At 53.2% G+C, this 21,745-nt stretch overlaps 2 pseudogenes; one reads left to right on the top strand and one right to left on the bottom strand.

Moving 5' to 3' along the window:
* Positions 1 to 21,745, top strand: part of LOC136570728 (uncharacterized) — a 2,607,743-nt pseudogene that overhangs the window by 80,563 nt on the left and 2,505,435 nt on the right.
* LOC136570738 (zinc finger protein 436-like) lies at positions 1,119 to 3,549 on the bottom strand (annotated as a pseudogene).

Raw genomic sequence — 21,745 nt, 5'->3', positions numbered from 1 at the left:
GAGACTGGGATCATACTGGGAGTGAGCAGGAGCCTGCGGGGGGGGGCAATTGCGACCATGTTATGGGCAAATGGGATATACTGGGAGTGACTGGGATTATGCTGAGGGTGACTGGGAGCAGCTGTGAGTAACTGGGATCATGCTAGGAGCAACTGGGAGGAACTGGGAGTGACTGGGAGCCTGCTGGGGGTGATTGGAAACAACTGGGCTTATACTGGGGTGAACTGGGATCATGCTGGAGCTGACTGGGATCATTCTGGCAGTGAGTGCCACTACACTGAGGCTGTCTGGGAGTGCTTGGGAGCAAATGGGATCATACTGGAAGGAACTGGAAAGATGCTGGAGGGAACTGGGCTACACTGGGAAATACTGGGAGTGACTGGAACAAAAGTGAGGATGAAAGAAAACAATTGGAACCATGTGGAGCACAACTGGTTCAGACAGGCAGGGACTGGGAGCACACTGGGCTCATATTTGGATCATACTGGAAATGACTTGGCACATATATGAAGCAACTGGGATTCTGCAGGGAGTGAGGGGAAGTGACCAGGATCATACTGGGAGTGCTGAGGAAACTGGAAGCACACGGGGGGACCAACTGGGCTCATACTGGGAGCAGCCACTGCCAGCCCTGGGACCCCCCAAAAACACCTCCCAGGATCCCCCCGAGGGCCATCTGCGGCTCGGCTTTGGAGCCCTGCCAGCTGCAAACATCCCCGCCCCCAAAAAACCCCAAACTCAGGCACCCCCCGGGATATTTGAGCCGCGCTCCCCCTGCTCGGGCACATGCAAAATGGGGGGCGATGCTCCCGGGGCTGCAGCGACTGCAGGATTCCCTCTCCCCTTCTCCAGCTGCTTCCTGCAGTTGCTCGGCCTCTTCCTCCCTCCCTCCTCATCCTCCCCCATTCCTGAAGGCCGAACCGTGAGGGGAAAGGGGGCAGGGAAAGGGCGGGAACCGTGAGGGGAAAGGGGCGGGCTCAGGCCAAGGGCGGCAACTGCGAGGGGACACTCTGGGAGGCGGCACCCTGCAAACAGAACTGCAATGGACTGAACATGAACGAGAAAGAAACCAGTAAGTCTGAGAGTTTTATTTGCTGTCAAATACATCCCACATACCCAGCCGCACACAATCCCCATCCCACCACTCTAATTGAGATCCCACTTCTCCCAATCTCCTCCCAGCCCCATCTTACTTAGGTGGCTGAGAAATCAAGTGAGTTTGGTACGGCAGTGAGTTCTTTTGAGGTGGGTTTGTGCCATTTAGGGGTAAGATTGAGCTGTTTTCACTGGGATTTGAGTGGTTTTGAGGGGACAGATCCATCCCTCTTGGCTTCTGGAGTGGAAACACATGGAGAAGAGAAAAAAATTAACGTGAAATTAAAAGTAGAAGCAGCCAGGTGTGTTCCCAGCATGGATCACAGGGAATGTGAGTGACCAGGGCTGTGCCCAAAGTGCCTCCTCCAGTGGGGGATGGAGCTGCAGCAGCGCACGAAGCTCTTCCCGCACTCGGGGCACTCGCAGGGCTTCCCTTACCGGTGCCTCCGTTGGTGTCGGGTCAAGTTAGAGCTGCAGGAGAAGCTCTTCCCACACTGGGGACACTCGTAGGGCCTCTCCCCACTGTGGATGCGCTGGTGGGTGACGAGGGTGGAGTTGTACTTGAATCCCTTCCCGCAGTCTGCGCAGTGGAAGGGCCTCTCCTCTGTGTGAATCCGATAGTGCCGGAGGAGATGTGAGCTGGTCTGAAACCTCTTCCTGCATTTATCACACTCGTAGGGCCTCTCCCCTGTGTGGATGCGCCGGTGGGTGACGAGGTCAGAGTTGCGCTTGAATCCCTTCCCACAGTCGGGGCATTGGAAGGGCCTCTCCTCTGTGTGACTCTGATAGTGCAGGAGAAGATGGGAGCTGGTCAGAAACCTCTTCCCACACTTGGAACACTCATAGGGCCTCTCCCCTGTGTGGGTCCTCTGGTGCTGGATCAGGTGGGAGCTCCGGCTGAAGCTCTTCCCACACTCCCCACACTCGTAGGGCCTCTCCCCAGTGTGGATCCTCTGGTGCCTGATCAGGTGGCAGTTCCACCTGAAGCTCTTCCCACACTCCACGCATGTGTGGGGCTTCTCCCCATCATGGAGCTGCTCATGGAGCACCAGCTCCGAGCTCTGGCTCCATCTCCGGCCGCCTTCCCGGCCCAGGCTGGCTCTTTCCCCCTCACATCCCCGCCATCTGCGTTTGCAGCCCCTCCTCGTGCGGCACCTCCGGGCCTTTTCCTCCCCGTTGGCTTCCTGCGCCGTGGAGCCGCTCAAAACGGCCTCTGCCACCAGGTTCTGCCGCGGGCATTTGTCCTCCCTGCTCTCCATGCTCAGCCCCTGCTCTGGGCGAGGAAGGACAAGGACAGCATGGGATTTGCCTCCGTGCCACAGGCAAGGGCAACGAGATCCCCCCAGGGCTGTGCTGCAGCCGGGGGCCGTGCTGGGCTGGGAGATGGAGCAGCACAGAGGGGAAAGGGGCACTGATTTCCTCCTCACCCGCCTCAGTGTCCCGGAGCATCTTCCTCTTCCTCGCAGCCTCTCAAGGTTGGCAATGGGAAATCCTGGTTTGGGGAAAACAAGGGATGAGCGCGTTTGTAGGAGCGTTGGGTGTAGCACGGTCGGGATGGACGGAGACGAGAGATCTCTGCAGCCAGGTCATGGAACTTGCGGTTTATTGCAAAGGGCCTGGGTGCAGGGCCCTGCTTGGAGCTGCCAGGCACAGCTTGGAGCAGGCCTGAGAGAAGAGAGGGGGAGAGAGGATGAGAGGGTGAGAGAGTAAGAGGGGAAGAGTGTAAGAGAGTAAGGTTCCTGTTACAATACAATGAATCTTCTTCTGTGTTAAATATTCTATTTCTCACTAACCAGTCCAGTACAAGATACAAATCCTTTAGCATTTACATACAGCCTGTAAGAATCATTACATCACCATACTGTGTTACATTTTAAACCCTAAAAACTCCTCTTTGGACCCCTTCTGCTGAGCTAGTAGGGTCTGCTGTGACCCTTGGACCTGTCAGCAAGCAGAGGGAATTGTTTCATCAGAAGAGGATTACCTTCAGTCGGGCCACAACATTGTTTTCCTTTTGTTCAGTAACTAAGGTATCTAAAAGCTTGCTTTCATTCCAATCTTGCTTATAGTTTCTATATTCTCAAAAGCTTTTGAGAATATAGTAACTATAAGCAAGATTGGAATGAAAAGCCAGACAATAATATTTATAAGGCTTTCCTGTTCCATCTATGCCAACACACGTTGAGTTTGAAGGTCTCTCTGCCGAGGTACATCTCTAGTCCGGCCATGTGGGCTCCAGAAAACCCTCCCAAACACCAAGATTCAGCCCTGGAAAAGCCTCCCAGGGGGTCCCCGTCCCTGGTCCCTCCCCTCTGGTGTTCAGGGGTTCCCCCCTGTCCCAGCTGCTGGGGTCATGCTTGGATTGGGGGTCCCCCTTCTCCTGGGTGCCCCCCCTGCCCAGGCTGCTGGCAGTGCCAGCAATGCCAAAAGCTCCCCTCTCTTGGCTCTCCCCATTTCGGGATGCCGGGGCTGTTTGGGCTCCCGGGCTCCCTTCTCCCCTCATTCTCTGCTCTGCGCTGCAGCGGCTCCAAGGAGTCCCCCCTGCCCCTCTCCAGGCTCTTGAGGCTCCCGCCAATGGCGGCGCTCCCCCCTCTCTGGCCTCCCCACTTTGGTCTCCTGGGGGACACAGGGCTCTGCTCCTCCAGGCTGCCTCTGCCGGCAGCCGCCACCGCCACCCCCCGATGTCCCCCCGAGGGGCCTTTTCCGCTCAGCCTTGGACTTCTTCATTCTCCAAACATCCCCCCAAAAACCCAACCCAGGGACCCCCCGGGATATCCGGGCCGGGCTCCCCCTGCACGCTCACCTGTGCCATGGGGGGGGGGCGATGATCCCACAGGTGGGGGCTGCGAATTCAGGCAAGGCTGGAACGCATGGTCCCCCCAGCTCAGCCTTGATCCGCCTTTGTCCCTCCTCTTCCTCCCGCTCCTCCTGTCTTATCTCCCCCTCCTTCTTCTCCTCCATCCTTCCTCCCTCTCCTCCTCCCCCCTAACCCCGCCTCCTTCCCTGCTCTTTCTCCTCCCGCTCCTCCTCTTCCATCCCCCCCTCCTCCCCTGTCTTATCCCTACCCCCATCTCCTTTTCCATCCCGCCCCTTCCATTCCTTCTCCTCCTCCTCCCCCCTTACCCCGCCTCCTCCTCCCCCTCCATCCCTGCCCTTCCCTCCCTCCTCCTCCTCCCCCAGCAGCAGCCACACCCTCGGTGCCCCGTTCCCGCAGCCCTCGCAGCCCGCGGCAGCAGCGGCGATGGAGCCGGGACAGGTCGGCATGGGCAGCGCGGGGCTCTCGGCTGCTCCCAGCCGCTGCGGGCGGGGGGAACCCGGCCCGGGCCAAAGGAGAGGCAAACTGGGCAAACTGGGGGCTGCACATCCAAACTGGGCCTTGCTGGGGACCCTGCCTGGCCACTGCCAGCCCTTGGGGCTCCTCTCGGCACATCCGCCAGGGGGGAACGCACACAGGCCTGGGGGATCCCAGCAGTGGCAGCACTGCCAGGGACTGGGCTGCACTGGGATCGTACTGGGAGTGACTGGGGCTGTACTGGCTTTCTACTGACATCAAACTGGGATCGTACTGGGAGCGACTGGGGCTGTACTGGCTTTGTACTGACATCATACTGGGAGTGACTGGGGCTGTACTGGCTTTGTACTGACATCATACTAAGATTATACTGGGATCATACTGGGAGTGACTGGGACTGTACTGGGTTTGTACTGATATCATACTGGGATTATACTGCCATACCGGGGCAGACTGTGATTGCACTGATGGATACTGGGATCATGCTGGGATCATACTGAGATCATACTGGGAGCGAGTAGGAGCCTGCGGGGGGCAGTTAACACCATGTTATGGGCAAATGGGATATACTCGGAGTGACTGGGATTATGCTGAGGGTGACTGGGAACAGCTGTGAACAACTGCGATCATGCCAGGAGCAACTGGGAGTGACTGGCTGCACGTTGGGGGTGATTGGAAACTGCTGGGCTTATACTGGGATGAACTGGGATCATGCTGGAGCTGACTGGGATCATTCTGGCAGTGAGTGCCACTACACTGAGGCTGACTGGGAGTGCTTGGGAGCAAATGGGATCATACTGGAAGGAACTGGAAAGATGCTGGAGGGAACTGGGCTACACTGGGAGATACTGGGAGTGACTGGAACAAAAGTGAGGATGAAAGAGAGCAACTGGAACCATGTGGAGCACAACTGGTTCATACTGGTAGGGACTGGGAGCACACTGGGCTCCTATTTGGATCATACTGGGAGGGACTGGACTAATACTGGGAGGATCTGAGAGGGACTGGGAGCACACCCCGCACATCATCCCCCATACTGGGCCTGACTGGGAGCAACTGGGAGCACGCTGGCAGCAAATGGCATCATACTGGGACTGACTGGGCTGATCTAGGAAGCAACTGGAACCACGCTGGAGGCAGCTGGGACCATACTGGGAGAGTTTGGAAGCAACTGGGATTATACTGGGACCACACTGGGAGGGCTGGCATGTGACTGGGATCAAACTGGAGCTTACTGGGATCATATTGGGGTTGAAAGGGAGCGACTGGGATCACACTTTGGGCTACTGGGAGCAACTGAGGGAAACTGGGATGATGCTGCAAGCAAACTGGAGGAACTGGGAAAGACTGGATGCATGCTGGGGGCAACTGGGATCTACTGGGCATGACTGGGGGATCATACTGGGAGAACTGACACCTTACTGGGGCCACAGGCAGTGCCTGGAAATGACTGCAGACATGCTGGGGGCAACTGGGATATACTGGGAGTGTCTGGAACCATACTGGGGGAACTGGAACCACACTGGGAACAACTGGGACCATGCTGGGGAGAACTGGGACCACACTGGGGGCAACTGGGAGCGAGTGGGACCATGCTGGGAGGCACTGGGATCATCTGGGGAGGGACTGGGACTAGAGCAGGGGCAACTGGGTCCAACTGGGACCATCCTGGGAGTGTCTGTAACCATAGGGGAGTGATGGAAGCACACTGGGAACAGCTGGGCCCATGCTGGGAGCAACTGGGATCACTCTGGGGGCACTGGCATCAGACTGGGAGTGACTGGGAGCAACTGGGATTAGACTGCAAGGGACTGGGATCATACTGGGAGTGGCTACACTCATACTGGGATTATACTGGGTGTGAATGGAACCCGACTGGGGCTTACTGGGAGCTACTGGGCCCATGTTGGGAGGAAAATGTGACACACTGGGAGCAACTGGGATCGGCTGGAAGGTTCTGGAACCATGCTGAGAGGACTGAGACTACAACTGGGGCAACTGGGATCATACTGGGAGCAACTGGGGCCACCCTTTGAGCAACAGATGGAAACTGGGATGATGCTAGAGGAAACTGGGAGGAACTGGGAAAGACTGGGATCATTCTGAGGTAACTGAAACATACTGGGAGTGTCTGTAACCATCCTGGGGGCACTGGAACCACACTGGGAACAGCTGGGATCGTGCTGGGAGCAACTGGGACGATGCTGGGGGAAACTGAATCTACCCTGGAGGCAACTGGGCACGACTGGGACCCTGCTGGGAGGGACTGGGACTATTCTTGGGACAACTGGGATCATCATGGGAGGAACTGGGAACATCTGGAATTATGCTGGGAGCAACTGGGATCACACTGGGATCCCAGTGAGAGCAGCTGAGTCCATGCTGGGTTACACTGGGATCTCATTGAGAGCGACTGGAATCACACTGGGATTGACTGGGAGTGGCTGGTTTTGTGGATTTTGGGGGTTTGGATTTTGGGGGATTTTCTTGGCATTTTGAGGGGGAGTTTTTCTGGGGGTGTTTGGGGGTTTATTGAAATTTCTTGTGGCTCTTTTTGAATTTTGCGGGTTTCACTGTGATTTTGTTGGGATTTTTTGGGATTCTCAGAAATTCCTGGGGTTTTATTGGGATTTTTAGGAGATTTTGGGGCATTTTATTGGAATTGTGGTGGCATTCAGAGGGATTCATTGGGGATTTGGGGTTTTTGGGATTTTTGGTGGGATTTGGGGGGGTTTGGGTGTTGCCAGGATTTCTTTGGATCTTGGGGGAGATTTTGTGGGACTTTTTCTGGTTTTGGGGACATCTTTGGGGGATTGGTGGAGTTTAATCGGGATTTTTGGGGTTTTGGGGATTCCAAAGGATTTTGTGGGCTTTTATTGGGATTCTAGAGTGTTTTAATGGGATTTTGAGAGATTTAATTGGGATTTTGGGGGTTTTATTGGGACTTTTGTGGCTTTTAAGGAGATTTTGGTGCCTCTCAGCCCTTCCCCACACCCAGGGAATGCCCCAAAGCCCCCCTAAAATTCCACTAAAACCGCACAAATCCCCAAAAATTACAAGAAAACCCTCAAAAACCCCAGGGAATCTCCAAACATCCCTGTGGAACTCACCAAAATTTTAAAAACCTCACTAAATTTTCAATAAATCTCCCCCCAAAAGCCCCAACAACCCCAACAAAACACCAAAAATCCAAAATCCCCCAAATCAACAAAACCTCCCAAAATCACATAACCATCACAAAACCCAATAATTCTTCCCAAAAACCCCAATACTTCCCCCCAAACTCCAAACAAAATCCCCCAAAGCCCAAAAAAGCCACCCCCAAATCCCCAAAAACCCTCTCAGAACCCCAAAATCCCCACAAACCCCCCCAGACTCAGTGGGGCCGTCCTGGATCAGGGGCACCGGCCGGTGGAACAGGAGCCACTTCAGGGGGCCCTGGGAGCTTTTTGGGGAGGGGGCACCATGGGAGACCCCCCAAAAACGGGGGGGGGAACCCCTGCAGTGCCCCCTCCCCCCGAAACCCCCAGACCCCGGTTCAGGGTGGGCCTGGGACCCCCGGGACCCCCAAATCTCCCCCAGGACCCCTCCAGGAACGCCCAACCCCGCAGAGCTCCCCCAGTGTTGGCCCAGATCCTCTCTGGACCCCCAAACATTCCCCAGGACCCCCAAACATTCCCCAGGACCCTCAACCCACCCCATTTCTCCCCAAAATTCACCCCAGACCCACCTGAGACGCCCCCAAATCCATCAAACTGCCCCAAATCCCCCTCAGACGCCTCAATCCCCCCAAACCTCATGAAATCGCCTCAGACTCCTCGAAATTCCCCAGACCCACCTCAGAACGGCCCAGATCCTCCCGCAATCCCCCAAAATCCCCTCAGACTCTCCCAATTCCCCTCAGTTCCCCCTAAACCCACCTGAGAACGCTCCAGACGCTCTCAAGCTCCCCCCAAAGCTCCCTAAAGCCCCCTCAGACCCACCAAAGCCCCCTCAGACCCCCTCATTCCCCCCAAACCCACCGCACACCCTCGTGTTTCCCGTCGATGCCCCTAAAAATCCCCAATTTCCCCTCAGACCCGCCCCAAACCCCCCCAGTTTGCCCCCGGCCCCACCTCAGCTCCACTCTCCCTCAGAATCTCGCGCCTCCACCGCGTGTGCGGGCTCCCAGCAATAGCAGCGCGGCACGCCCCGCCCCGAACCAACCAATCAGCGCGCTGCACGTCCCTGAACTAACCAATCACGGCGCGGATCCCCTCAGCAAGGCCCGCCTCCCCCCGCCGTCCCAGCCAATCAGAGGCGAGCCGGAAGCGGCGCCCCCTTCCCCACCGCCGCGGGGACCCCCCGGGCTCGGGACAGGAGCGGGAGGGGCCTGAGAGGGGATCGGGGGGGGGGGGGCGGGGGAGGGTCCGGGGGGTCTGGGGGGGCTTTGGGGAGGGGTCTGGGGGTTTGGGGGGGTCTGGGGAGGGGTCCTGGGGCACTGTGGGGGGACCTGGGGGGTGCGGATGGGTCCTAAGAGGGGTCTCGAGGAGGGGTCGCGAGATATGAGACACTCATGCCACAGCGTAAGCTGTAAGCGAAAGGAATTTTAAGAGCTGTTTTGGTTATTTCAGAGAAAGTTTAAAAGGGAGAAGCTGCTGTGTGATGTTATGATCGATTTTTGGTGCCAGAGTCCAAGGAGTTTAGGGCTGGAAATCCCAGCCCCACTGGATCCAAATGAGGAAATCACCCGGCCCTGTCCAACCAAGGTGTCACGTTGGTGAAATTAAAAGGCAAAACACGGTCCATAAGATAGAAAGGAAAGTGGTACTGTCTCAAGAAAACCTCTTAAGCAAGCCTGGCTGCACTTTTTATTCAAGAGAAAAGCAAAGTTCAGGAGAAAATGAAAAGTGTTTTGCATGGCTGATCAAAGACATCTGGAAGATTTAGAAGAAAACCCAGCAAGCTGCTGCAATTGATAAAAAAAGATTAGTGCAGAGCAATTTTCTTGGAGATTGCCAGGAAAGAGCAGAATACCAGAGAGCAGAGAAAGGGATCCACCCTGAGGTGTCTTGTCCATATCCATGACTGACTCCAACAAATCCAAGAATATCCTGAGCTGGAAGGGACTCACAGGGATCATGAGTCTGACTCATGGCCCTGCGCAGGACATCCCACCACAGGTCTGAGAGCCTTGTCCAAACATTCCTTGAATTCACAGGGGCTGTGACCATTCCCTGGAGAGTCTGTTCCAGTGTCCAGCACCCTCTGGTCCAAATCTGATGAAAACGGCACCAGGACAGAGTCCAAACCCAAAGACTAAGGAAAGTCAGGAGCCCCCTTGGTCTGAATGCACTGAGTGTCCCAGCACCAGACCCATGATTCAGAATGGGCAGTCATCAATGCAAGATTAACTAATTGTGGGAGTCAGAAGTAAGTTGAAGTGATATAAATTGAGGTTTTTGGCCTCACTGAAAGGTGCAATGGCCACAGGCTTTCAACGGAGGACTCACAGGAAGAAACGTTAGATTTCCTAAAAGGCCAGTTGAGGTTTTGGAGGATGGAGCCCACCAAGACCTCCAGAAGTAGGAGAGGGGCTGAAAGGATGAAGTCAGCAGGGACAGAAATGGGAGAAAAGCCACACTTGCCAAGGAAATTCCAGAAGCAGTGATGGCAACAGCAGCACTGGCTCCAGCTTCCTCAGCTTCTTCTTTAAGGTGGGAAAGGAGGAAAAGGGGGGGAAGATGTTCTTAGAAGGGAAGGCTTGGCACTGATGGGGCTGTGGACTCCTCACCTGAAACTCCCTGAAACTGTGACACTGGCTCAAACCACGGCATTTTTTAAAAGCTAATTTTCTTGAGAGCAAAATTTTGAGTCTTGAAAGTGATCTCAGGCTTCACACCTTATCTGAGAAAAGTTCTTAAGCAAACACTGAAATTCTCAGTGACATGACTCCAAGAACAGAGATACAAGGGTAGGCATTGAGAACTCCTTGATTCCCCTGGATCATAATGCATCTTAGGATCAGATTAACAAAGGAGGAATGGATTTAGGTGCTGGCTCAAGTCCAGCATTCATTAATATTTGTGGGTGTGGATGTTGTGGCTGCCCCATCCCTGGAAATGTTCCATGCCAGGCTGGATGGGCTTGGAGCAATCTGGGATGCTGGAAGGTGTCCTGTGGCAGGGGGTGGGACTGGATGAGCTTTAAGATCCTTTCCAACCTGAACCATTTGGGGATTCTGTGATTCCATGAACACGTCCACACCCAGCCTCACTCCAAACGTGTCAAGCAGGGACGGGGGGTTGGCAGTCCCCAGACAACAGTGGGCAGGAGGAGAAGAAGCTGGCACGGATTAACTGAGCTGCTCTCCACAGAAAGAGCAGCAAGGGGGATTCTCAGCCAGGACCAGCCACAGAGGGAGTGAGCCTGCTCCTCACCCTCCTGTTTAAACACAACCTCTGCCCTCAGCTGCAGTGAGAGTGTTTCACCCTGTGCGAGTCTCCCAGGGAGATCTTCCTCTTTGGGAAACTGCAGGTGGAGTGGAAGTTTTGAAGAGGTTCAAACCTCCTCTCTCTCACCCATGGAAGGTCACTGTGATCACTGTAAAACAGAGCTTTCAAGTTGTTGGAGCCTAGCCTGTGACTTCCCCACTGTTTTTGTCAGCACCTGCACACACCAAATGTTTCTATGCCTAAAACAGCACTACTGAGAGCTCAGAGTGATGCTGTAGAGAGGATTTGGGGGGAGCCTGTGCTGGATAGCAAAAGTGCAGCTCAGTTTCTGGCATATTTTTGGTTAAAAATCATCACATGCTGAAAGCCAAAGTCAGAATTGAACCAAACAAAAATGCATTTATCATCCGCAAGTCTAAGATCCTGCAGAATCAAGAAGCTTTCCTTGCCCAGCTTTGGAAAGATCACTTCTCTGGCCTAAACCCTTCTTATGCTTCTTGTTTCTTCTTTATTTCCTATTTTTTTTTTTAATTCTTCTTAGGTCTTCAGTTTCACCGTGCTCATCCCTTGTTTTCCCCAAACCAGGATTTCCCATTTCCAACCCCTGGGAGGCTGCGAGGAAGAGGAAGATGCTCCGGGACACTGAGGCAGGTAAGGAGGAAGTCAGTGCCCCTTTCCCCTCTGTGCTGCTCCATCTCCCAGCCCAGCACGGCCCCCGGCTGCAGCACAGCCCTGGGTGGATCTCGTTGCCCTTGCCTGTGGCACGGAGGCAAATCCCATGCTGTCCTTGTCCTTCCTCGCCCAGAGCAGGAGCTGAGCATGGGGAGCAGGGAGGACAAATGCCCGCGGCAGAACCTGGTGGCAGAGGCCGTTTTGAGCGGCTCCACGGCGCAGGAAGCCAACGGGGAGGAAAAGCCCCGGAGATGCCGCACGAGGAGGGGCTGCAAATGCAGATGGCGGGGATGTGAGGGGGAAAGAGCCAGCCTGGGCCGGGAAGGCGGCCGGAGATGGAGCCAGAGCTCGGAGCTGGTGCTCCATGAGCAGCTCCATGATGGGGAGAAGCCCCACACATGCGTGGAGTGTGGGAAGAGCTTCAGGTGGAACTGCCACCTGATCAGGCACCAGAGGATCCACACTGGGGAACGGCCCTACGAGTGTGGGGAGTGTGGGAAGAGCTTCAGGCAGAGCTCCAGCCTGATCAGCCACCAGAGGATCCACATGGTCAGAAGCCCTATGAGTGTTCTGAGTGTGGGAAGAGCTTCAGGCGGAGCTGTGCCCTGATGGGCACCAGAGGATCCATGATGGGGAACGGCCCCATGAGTGTGGGGAGTGTGGGAAGAGCTTCTGCCGCCATTCCCACCTGATCTGCCACCAAAAGATCCACACTGGGGAGAGGCCCTACGAGTGTCCCCAGTGTGGGAAGAGCTTCTCCAGCAGCTCTCACTTGACCCAACACCAATGGGTCAGGAGTGATCGATCTGTCACCTCAAAACCATTCAAATCCCACTGAAAATACCTGAATTTTAATCCAAAAAGGCTCAATTCCACCTCAGATTGCTTGTTCCCTCCTCACAAAAACTCGGTCTCAGGCCAAACTCACTCCGTTCCACAGCTGCCAGAGTGAAATTGAGTTGGGAGAAGACTGGGAGAAGTGGGATCTCAATTTGGAGCAGTGGGATGGGGATTGTGTGTGCCTGGGTGTGTGGGATGTATTTGATAGCAAATAAAACTTTCTGAGTTACTGATTCTGTCCCGTCCATTTTCAGTCAGTTCTGTTTGCAGAGTGCCACCTTCTCAGCTGATTCAATTCCTTTTTTAAATCATCTAACGCAAACAATCCAAAAACCAATATCAACATAAAACCACCCACACAAAATTAAATTTTTAAAAATAGTTTTAATTTTTTAGGAGTACCTAAGGATATTATTAATGTTTAATTGTTTGGTTAAAATGTCTGAGAAATTATAGTGGTGTTTGGTTTTGTGTTTAGTATATTTGTAATATGAATTTTTACTAAGGTGTGTTAGATTGTATGTTAGTTTTTTAGATATTTTTTATCTCAAGTATATTAGCCATCGAGTTAAAACTTTCAAAGGTTGGTATATAATTTATTTATATTTATTGGTAATGTTATAGTTCTTGTTTTTTGGCTTGAATCATTATTGGAGTATTGTAAGTAAGAGTTGAAATTACTATATTTCATTTTCATTCTAATTATTTATTCTAATTATTATTTATTTATTTATAATGTCATTCTAATTTTTTTAAGATGATAGGAAGGAAGTTCAAGGACAGGAACATTTTTTCCTGGCTGGGAACTGGAATTCCAGACCCTGGGAGTGTGTGCAGGACCCCACAGACTGGGATCAAATATGGGCTGGGATCAAATATGGACTGGGATCCTATGGGTTGGGACTCCACAAAGTGGGACCATATGGATCAGGACCACACAGACTGGGATCACCTGGACTGGGATCAAATATGGGCTGGGATCACCTGGACTGGGATCACGTCGATGGGGATCCTGTGGATCAGAACCCTCCAGACTGGAATAGCCTGGAGTGGGATCAAATATGGACTGGGACTGAATGGACTGGAATCCTATGGACTGGGACCACACACACTGGGATCACTTGGACTGGGATCCCAGGGACTGGGACCATATGGATCAGGACCACACAGACTGGGATCAAATATGGACTGGGACTGTATGGACTGGGACTGTATGGACTGTGATCCTATGGACTGGGACCACACGGACTGGGCTCAAATATGGGCTGGGACTGTTTCTGAAAGTAACTTTGTTCTATAGTTTTTATTTCTGTCATTAATTAAGCTTGTTAAAAGGCTGCTTGTGCTAAAGTGCCTGCTTGGGTGGGATAACATCCAATGCACACAGGATGAGGACACCTGTACAGATCTGCCAACTATCAGCACTCCCCGTCTGAAGGCAGAGTGCACCAAGGCCCAAAACCTGGAGGTGATAAAGAGAAGGAGCCAAAACCAGAGCCAAGAAACACACATGCTCTGAAAAGGCAGACCCAGGGAGGGGCCATGTAAAATCATTCCTGGAATATGTAAAGTAGTTTATGGATATGCATGAGGGTCTATGAATATGCACCAGGCTGATGTAAGGGGAAAGGTATTTCAGGGGATCCCCGAAGGTAACAGGGTGCTCCTGGCTGAGTGCCAAGAGGCACCCAGCCGTAATAACCTTTGCTCCATGGTCCTGGTCTCCCATTGTCCCTTATTAAACTTTGTACATTTTCACAGGAGAGTGAACGTGTTTTTCACAGGCAGCTTCACAGAAACTGGAACACGTGGGGGTTCCCAGGAGTGGGCACCGCTGATCCAGGGCATGGAGGCGCTGCCTGCAATCGTCCATAACCGCCCATAAGGAGCCTCCAGGGCTTTACCCTCCATGAGCTGCAGCAGCCGTGTCGGGAAAGGTGACAAGAGCCCGTGGAATGGTGCTTGTTGCAGGCAGATTGGCCACTTGCAGCTCTTCAAAACTCCACAGCAGCAGATAACCATTGTTTACATTTTGTTCCTGAGGCCTCTCAGCTTTTCAGGAGAAAAAATCCTAAGGAAAGGATTTTTCATAAATAGATGTCAGCGACATGTCACCTTTTTTTTATTTTAGTTAAATTAAAAAAAAAGTGTTTGTAATTCTTTCTGCTCGACTCATGCAGAAGAAAGAACAAACACTTGACAGGTTATCTGTTGCCAATCAAAGCCTCAATCAAGTGCTGATGTGGAATGATCAAGGAAATTCTTCACCTGTAGAACATAAAATTCGATCATATCACTAAAACAATCTTACAATATAAGAAAATGCAAAAACAATGCAAAGAAAGTTCAAGTCTGAACAGCTGAGTTTCAGAAAAACTCCATTGACTGAAGACGTTCCTCTTTGACATCTCTGAAAGTCCCTTTTGGTCCTGAAACAGGTTGCAGAATCCTGAAACAACAAATTGCTAGAGAGAATCCATCAATAGTTATCAGAAATCCATTGACAGTCATCAAACAATTTTGAGAAAATTTCAGGAATGTCTTGGCCACTTTATTGAACCACTTGGGCTGAAGCTAATTTTTCACTCTTCAGTGCTTTTGAGCTGCTACTAGCTCTTTCAATTCTTTTTATTTATTTTTTTTTTCCTTCGGAAAGAGCAGCAGCAGCAGAGAGCCTGAGAGGCCCTGGGGAGCCCTGGCCCTCTTGGAAGGATCAGGAACCCCAGACCTGGCCCACAAAACGGTGGCCCAGGACCTGATGGGGCAAGCAAAGGCCCCAAGCCCAAGAGCCGGCTGGGCGGTGGCCCTGGCCCGGGGAACTGAGCCAAGCAGCCCAGGCCCAGCCCGCCAGGTGGGGTCTGTGTTCTCACAAACCTGCACCCTGCTGCCAATGCAATGGCAGAATGAGTGACCAAACGCTTCCTCCTCCCCGAACCACTGGCCCATACCAGCAGTGGGGGAAGAGAAGCTGTCCCGAGAATCATCATCTCGGATCTGGGGATGTTTTGTCCCCACAGCAAGCGAGCGACGGTCGCTTTCCGCTGTTCCCTCTGCCTCTGCAATGCAAATGCAAAAGGTGTTCCTTCCATCTGCCTCCCAGTCTGGGGACCAGAGGCAGAACTTTCGGGAGCCACCTCCCCCTGGCCACTGGGATGCACGGGGGACGGCAGGCACCCCTGGAACCCGCAAGGGGGGAACCACCGACCGAACACCCACCAACCTGCCAAAAACGCTGAGTTTGAAAGCAGGCAGTCGGGCTGCGCCTGCACTCAGCTACCGAGCTACGCCTCCTCCACAGGAGAGGCCGGCCGCCGCAGCCGCTCTCGCAGGGGCAAACGGCTCAGGACGGTCCGAGCTTGGACATGCCACCGGTTCCAGGACAGCCTCTGACGCAGACACAGAGGACAAAGTCCCCAAAGGCGGCAGAACCGCCAGGGCGGCCGGTGGGGGCAGCAGGGGTGCACGGGACAATGCTGCTGTTGTGTCGCTCAGCTCCGGGAGTGGCAGCACAGGCGCGAGCTCTGTCCCTGCGGGAGGGGATGGCGGGGACAGCACGGGGTCGGCAGCAGCTTCTGCCCCTGGCTCTGGGATCGGCCGCAGAAGCGCAATCGCAAAATCCGGCGGAGTCCGCACGGGAGGTGGCGGAACAGCCGGGGGGGGCGGCACCGCTTGCCGGTCGCTGTCGTCGCTGAGTGCGTTGCCTTGCAGCACAGGCGCGGCCGCGGGAAGCGGTGCTGCTGAGATCGGCCGCGCAGGCGCAGGCAGGGCCGCTGCAGCCGGAGACCCCACAGGCTCTGCTGGAGGGACACCGGCTGGAGGGGCCGCACGCACCCGCGGGGCGGGCTGGGGTGGCCCTGCGGGCTCGGCAGGCGGGGCCCCGAGGACCGGTGCCACCCGCGGTGCTGAGCAGGGCAGGGTCTATGGGCTGGGCGGGGCGGTGCCTGTGGGGCCGGGCGGGGGGCACAGCCCACTCAGACCCCCCCTGAGGGTAACGAGGGGGGGAAAAATGGCTCCGTCCGAGCATGCTCCAAAGACGCAGGAAAAAAACAACTTTGGCTGCAGGCAAAATCTCACCCCCCGCTGCGAGTCAGCGGGGCTGGGAAGCAGCAGATCGTCCCCCTCCAAAGGGTCTTCTCCCGTGAGAACTGGGGGGAATGGGGCTTGCCCCCTGCAATCAGCAATCCACTGAAAGGACGCTGCTCTCCGTTTCAAGACCAGGAAGAGCGTCCTGAACCCGGGATAAATCCTGGGCTACCCCAGTCCACGGTCCAAGGCGGCTTCAAAAATGGATTCCATGCATTCCCATATGAACATATCAAGGGCATAGAGCACATTCATAAAAAACCCATAGAGCTTTGCCCATCAAAAAAACGCATAGAAATGTCTCTCTACCATAGGAATTCTGTCCTCTTCACCCTATTTTTGTCAGAGGGCAATAAGTTTCTCCTCTGAAGGGGAGAAATGAACCTCTGCCTCTGTGGGGACCCTCCCCCACATTTGCAGCCACAATCTGCGAAGGGCAGCATTTTCAGGAGGGGAAAAGCTAACAGAACCTTGTGACAGTGTCCAGCACTCTCTGGCCAGCTGCATGGTGCTGCTAGGCTTTCCGGACATCTTTTCTGGAGGCTTTTCAGAAGGTTCCCTTTGTGGTCAGCCTTGCTGTGAACCCTGTCCAAATCAGGATCTTCAGTTCTTCAGCTCCTGGCTAGAATCCACTTCTGTGGTCACTTGTGAGGTGACCATCAATGCCACACACTTGGGGTTTACCCAGTGTAGCAGCTCCTCTGGGCTCTCACCAAGTGATGAATCTCCCTCAGTCACTCAGGGTCACCATCTGTGACCGTGGTCACAGGGGTTTTCAGGTGAGGGAAGAGACGAGAATGTTGACTCCATGTTCAGAAGGCTTGATTTATTATTTTATGATAGATATTACATTAAAACTATACTAAAAAGAATAGAAGGAAAAGTTTCATCTCAGAAGGCTAGCTAAGCTAAGAATAGAAAGGAAAAGAATGAAAACAAAGGTCTGTGGCTCGGACAGAGACTGCCATGACTGGTCACTTATTCCAAACATCCACACGAGACCAATCACGGATCCACCTGTTGCGTTCCACAGCAGCAGATAACCATTGTTTACATTTTGTTTCTGAGGCCTCTCAGCTTCTCAGAAAGAAAAAATTCTAAAGATGGATTTTTAATGAAAAGCTGTCTGCGACAGTCTTGTAGCCACTTATAGGTGGCATCCCTGCCCTGATTGCCTGAGGCATCATGGGCCCATCCAGCTAGGAACAACTCCCCCTTGTGTTGCCAATCTAAGTCTATCTTTGACACCTCTATTTTTACTGCCTGATCTACCTGCTCGTTGTTTCAGTGTTCCTCATTAGCCTGACTCTTGGGAACGTGGGCAACTACATGGTGGACTTTCACAGGCAGCTTATCTACCCTGGTAGCAATATCTTTCCAGTCATTAGCAGACCAGATTGGCTTTCCCCTACGCGGCCAGTTGGCCTCTTTCCACCTCTCCAGCCATCCCCGCAGAGCATTGGCTACCATCCATGAATCAGTGTAGAGGTAGAGCTTTGGCCACTTCTCTCTCTCAGCAATGTCCAGGGTCAGTTGAACGGCTTTGAGTTCTGCAAGTTGACTTGATCCACCTTCTCCTTCGGTAGCTTGTGCAACCTGTCGTGTGGGGCTCCATACGGCTGCTTTCCACTTCCGGTTCATTCCCACAGTGCGGCAAGAACCATCAGTAAAAAGAGCATATCGTGTATCTTCTGCTGGCAGTTGGTTGTATGGTGGGGCTTCTTCAGCCTGTGTCACTTCTTGTTCCCCTTCATCAGTGAGACCAAAGTTTTCACCTTCCGGCCAGTTTGTAATTATTTCCAGAATCCCAGGGTGATTCAGGTTTCCAAGATGGGCGCGCTGTGTGATAACAGCAATCCATTTACTCCATGTAGCACTGGTGGCATGGTGCGTAGAGGGAACCTTTGCTTTGAACATCCACCCCAGCACCGGTAGTCGGGGTGCCAGGAGGAGTTGTGCTTCTGTACCAATCACCTCTGAGGCAGCCTGGACTCCTTCATAGGCAACCAAGATTTCCTTCTCTGTGGGAGTGCAGTTGGCCTCAAAGCCTCTGTAACTTCAGCTCCAGAATCCCAGTGGTCGACCCCGAGTCTCCCCAGGCACCTTCTGCCAAAGGCTCCAGGACAAGCCATGGTTCCCGGCTGCAGAATAGAGCATGTTCTTCACATCTGGTCCTGTCCTAACTGGGCCAAGGGCAACTGCATGAGCAATCTCCTGCTTGATCTGGGCAAAGGCTTGTTGCTGCTCCGGGCCCCAGTGGAAAGTGTTCTTCTTGCGGGTGACCAGGTAGAGAGGGCTCACGATCTGACTGTACTCAGGAATGTGCATCCTCCAAAAGCCTATGGCACCCAGGAAAGCTTGTGTCTCTTTCTTATTGGTGGGTGGAGACATTGCTGTGATCTTGTTGATGACGTCTGTAGGAATCTGACGCTGTCCGTCTTGCTACTTCACTCCCAGAAACTGGATCTCTTGAGCAGGTCCCTTGACTTTGCTCTTCTTGATGGCAAAGCCAGCTTTTAGGAGAATCTGGATGATTTTCTCCGCTTTCTCAAACGCTTCTGCTGCTGTCTTCCCCACACAAGGATGTTATCAATATACTGCAGATGTTCTGGAGCCTCACCCCTTTCCAGTGCAGTCTGGATCAGTCCATGGCAGATGGTGGGACTGTGCTTCCATCCCTGGGGCAGTCGCTTCCAGGTGTACTGCACGCCCCTCCAGGTGAAGGCAAACTGAGGCCTGCATTCTGCTGCCAGAGGAATGGAGAAAAATGCATTGGCAATGTCTATAGTGGTGAACCACCTCGCTGCCTTGGACTCAAGCTCGTACTGGAGCTCTAATATGTCTGGCACGGCAGCACTCAGTGGTGGAGTCACCTCATTCAATGCACGGTAGTCCACAGTCAATCTCCATTCTCCTTCAGATTTTCGCACAGGCCAAATGGGGCTGTTGAAGGGTGAGTGGGTCTTGCTGACCACCCCTTGGCTCTCCAGCTCTCGGATCATCTTATGGATGGGGATCACAGCATCTCGAGTGGTTCTATACTGTCGTCGATGCACTATGGAGGTGGCAATTGGCACTTGTTGCTGTTCTCCCATCAGGCGTCCTACTGCAGATGGATTCTCAGACAGCCCAGGCAAGGTGTTCAATTGCTGGATGCCCTCTGTCTCTACAGCAGCTATCCCAAATGCCCACTTGAGTCCTTTTGGGTCTTTGAAATACCCACTTCGAAGGTAGTCTATGCCCAAAAAACATGGGGCCTCTGGGCCAGTCACAATAGGATGTTTCTTCCACTCATTCCCAGTCAGGCTCACATCAGCTTCCACCAAAGTGAAATCCTGGGATCCTCCTGTCACACCAGCAATAGAAACAGACTCTGTCCCCACATGTCTCGATGGGATTAATGTACATTGAGCACCAGTATCAACCAAAGCTTTATACTCTTGTGGTTCCAATGTGCCAGGCCAACGAATCCACACAGACCAGAAAACACGATTTTCCCTGGCCTCTACCTGGCTAGAGGCAGGGCCCCTCTAAGCCTGGTTATCCTTCTTTCCCTGGGCAAATGTCTTGGATGTTCCTTCAAGGGGATCAGACATGGCATCATCAGCATCATACCTGGTGGTTCGGCTACGGGCAACTGGAGCTGCTTTCTTCCTGGTGGCTTCCTTCAATTCACGCACCCGTCGTGCCAGAACAGCAGTAGGTTTTCCATCCCACCTCCTCATGTTTTCTCCACAGTCACGCAGGTAGAACCACAGCTCTGTTCGTGGGGTGTACCTTCTCTGGCCATCTGGGGAACGTCTGCCTTGGATACCAGAACCTCTGATCTGTACTGCCGAGATTTGGAGAAGGTCTTCTTTAATCTCCTCTCTGAGCTTCTTATGATTCTCTTCTATCTTATCCTCTAAGTTCTGCAGACGTGTTTCTACCGCTGCAATTCTGGCATGTGTTGGGCCATGCACAGCATCTGCATATGCTCGGAGCTTCCTTGCCATATCCAGCACAGTCTCATCCCTCTCATCCCGCTTCATTATGGCTAGGGCAGAAGCATATTCGTGTGGCCCAAGTTGCACAAGTTTCCGTCACATCACAGATGTGCATGGCACCAGGTCTGGGTTCCTAGTTGTCACATCATCTGAGAAGATAATCTCTGCCACTGCCATCTCTCTCAGGCGTTGGATCCCTTGCTCTATGGCCTTCCACTGTGTCTGTTGCATAGAAAGATCATCTGCACACAGGTATCTTTGTGCAACACTTTCCAAGACCCGTGCCCAGAGGCTGTGAGGGTTTGCCCCCCTCATCATTCCTTGGTCAATGACAGGATCATGTGACAGGGATCCCAAATGCCTCGCTTCCGTGCCATCCAGAATTGTAGCTTCGCCTGCAGCATCCCAGAGACGGACTAACCAACAAATTATGGATTCATCAGGTCGTCGGGTGTAATCCTTCCGTAAGCCACGAAGGTCCTTCAGGGAAAAGGACTCAATATTTGCATCTGGTCTTGCACCTGCTGCTTTGACTCCTGATTTTATGTCAGGAGGCATTGAGGTTCCTTCTCCTGCATCATCATCATCATCATCATCATCGACTGGTCGATTGGTCTTGTCTGTGCATTTCCCACTTCTGGTACTGGTAGCAGCAGCCATTGGTTTAGCTGCTGGCTTAGGCTCGCTATCTGGTTTGGCTGCTGGCTTTGAGCCTGGGGTGTTGGCTGCAGCCTGAGGGACTGGGACAGCTGCTGATTTATCTCCCTGCCCCCCTGCCTCCGTCTGCTGTCCTACAGTCTCCAACAGAGTGCAATAAGCATATGCCAGGGCCCAGCTCACTGCAGTGCCCTTTCTCTCCTTAGGCTCATCCTGGTATTTCTCTTTCAGATATTTCCCCACCTCAGCTGGGTTCTGAATTTGTTTATGGGGAAAATCCCAGACTATAGGGTCAGAGAATTCCTTCAGGATTTGGCCCATATCCTCCCATTTCCCACACCCCTCAGGATGTTCCACGCCTGGCTCTACTCCTGAGTCAGGGGCCTCATCAGTCTGTCTAGAAATCTCAGCCCTCATTCTGGAGAAACAGCAGACTGTATAGAAGAAGGCTACCAGACTGAATACAAGAAAGATGGTTTCTTTAACATTCAGGGGAAACTGAACATCCTTTACTACTGATGCAACCGATTCATAGGAGAAGAAGGAAAGCAAAGGCTGAAAAGCCTCATTCCCTGCTGCTCCTCCTCTAACAAACTGGACGAATAACCATAGCCAAGAACCATTCATACCTGGAGCAGACCCCAACATGTTTATAAACTTCTTGCACATCATTGCCATCAAGCCCA

This window comes from Molothrus aeneus, unplaced genomic scaffold (genome assembly GCF_037042795.1).
Source record: "Molothrus aeneus isolate 106 unplaced genomic scaffold, BPBGC_Maene_1.0 scaffold_36, whole genome shotgun sequence".
Lineage (NCBI taxonomy): Eukaryota > Metazoa > Chordata > Aves > Passeriformes > Icteridae > Molothrus > Molothrus aeneus.
Note: the sequence above shows the minus strand (reverse complement) of the source record. Positions and strands in the feature narration are given on the sequence as shown.